The sequence below is a fragment of the Equus caballus genome, chromosome 5, assembly GCF_041296265.1.
Source record: "Equus caballus isolate H_3958 breed thoroughbred chromosome 5, TB-T2T, whole genome shotgun sequence".
Taxonomy (NCBI): domain Eukaryota; kingdom Metazoa; phylum Chordata; class Mammalia; order Perissodactyla; family Equidae; genus Equus; species Equus caballus.
This window is the reverse complement of record NC_091688.1, coordinates 94102408-94104311: the sequence shown is the minus strand read 5'-3', so window position 1 is coordinate 94104311 and position 1904 is coordinate 94102408. Positions and strand designations below refer to the sequence as shown.

Genomic DNA, 1904 nt, shown 5'->3' with positions numbered 1-1904 from the left:
AACAAATTCAGAGATGTAAACTAAAAGAAAAAACAACTCCATGCAGAAGAGAGAGAGGACTGAATTTCTTGTTCCTTTTCCAATAAATGTTCCACTACCTCACATTTTGTCCCCAATGTCCAAATGTGCACAACATCCCCCACACCCCCGCACACAAATCCATTCCCATATTTTATGGAGGGAACATGAATACCAGGAAATTCTTTAGCTGTTATTCTTGTTACGTTTTCAGCCAGGAAAATGAAAAAGAAGCAGCAATAAAAAAGTGAAGGTTCATTTAATCTTGTAAAAAAAAGTTCTTTTCAGTGTAAAAGCAGTGGAAGAAACTTCAGAGGAAACATTAGAACATTTGATCATATAAAATTCAAAACTCTGTATTAATAACATAGAAAGGCAAATAAAAAATGGTAAGCTGTTTCAACTACAATGTATTTGCAATCTTGATATATAAAGATTTCATTAAATATTTTTAAAAATGTTATGTAATATTTAAATAAATATTTAAAAATACAAGATTTAAAAAATACTTAAAAATACAAGATATTTAAAAAATAAGATTGTAAGAGAAAACAGGCAAATGGTGTATCATGTCTGAAAAACTTATATAGAAATGTTCAACCTCATTACTAATAACTGCAATTAAAAATCACTGGCAATTCATGTAATGCAAAACTTTATAGACATAATTCAATAAAATGAGTTCATTAAAACAATGATTATTTATGGAGCACTTACTATCTTCTAGGTAATACAAGTGATGATTTACATAAAACAATCAACTAATTTCTTACTTCAACCTTATGAGGTAAGTTTATTTTCTTATTTTAAAGAAGAAATTATGCCTAGAATTTTCCAAGTCTTCCCAACTTCAAATCCGGTTAATTTCACAGCCTAGCAATAACCACCATACTAAACCTTTTATAGACAGCTACTCTTTTTTGACTACCTAATTAGAAAATGAGTGGTTTGTTTTTTTTTGTTTTTTTTTTGGCGATGAAGATTTGTGCTGAGCTAACATCTGTGCCAATCTTCTTTTGTTTTGTATATGGGATGCCTCCACAGCATGGATGATGAGTGGAGCAAGTCCACACCTGGGATCCAAAACCATGAACCTGGGCCATTGAAGCAAAACGCATGGAACTTTAACCACTCAGCTACAGGGCCGACCCCCTAGAAAATGAGCAGTTTTTTAAGGATGTTGTGTGTCAGCTAATACAATAAAATAAGCACTGTCATTAACTGTTGATGGGTTTACATATTGATACACTTCTAGAAACAATTATCCAATCTATATTAAGAGACACAGAATAATGAAAACACTTTGATCCAATGTTTTCTATTTTAGAAATTTACCCCAAGACAAAATCTGACATGCAGACCAAGATTTATGCAAAATATATGTACAGCAATATTAGTCACAATAATGAAAAATTGGAAACAGACTAAATTAACAATATGGGAGTAGGTAAGTAAATAATTAGATGTTTTGAAAATGAGATACTATGCTAATGCTAAAAAACATGCTTCATGAATATTTAATCATAAGTAAAGTTCCCCAGATGTAATATTAAGTCAAACTCTCTGAAAATATCCAGTAAAAACTAGGGCAAACTGCACTGTGCCCAGTTTTGCAGCATCCTGTTTGCAGAAATGAAAATGTTAGGAAAGGAATAGAAAGGAGAGGGAGCGACTGCAGAGGCAAACGTTTCACCTTTGGTCCAGTTTCTGTAATCGTTATAGGAGAGTTCCGGCAGAAACGTGATCCTTCGACAACAATGTGCTCTCTTCATACATGGTGACATTTGGCTGTATTTGGTTAAGTGCTTTATGTTACATTTAAGGTTCATAACTATTGCACTTATATTGAATTTGCACTTTCATATTTGTTAAAATACACATATATG

At 32.1% G+C, this 1904-nt stretch overlaps 1 long non-coding RNA gene across 1 annotated transcript; it reads left to right on the top strand.

The window, feature by feature from the left end:
- Positions 1–305: 305 nt before the first annotated feature.
- Positions 306–1182, top strand: LOC138924385 (uncharacterized). Its single transcript, XR_011439431.1, has 3 exons — positions 306–407; positions 746–805; positions 1063–1182. It is a non-coding gene; the product is annotated as an uncharacterized lncRNA (long non-coding RNA).
- The last annotated feature ends 722 nt before the right edge of the window (positions 1183–1904 follow it).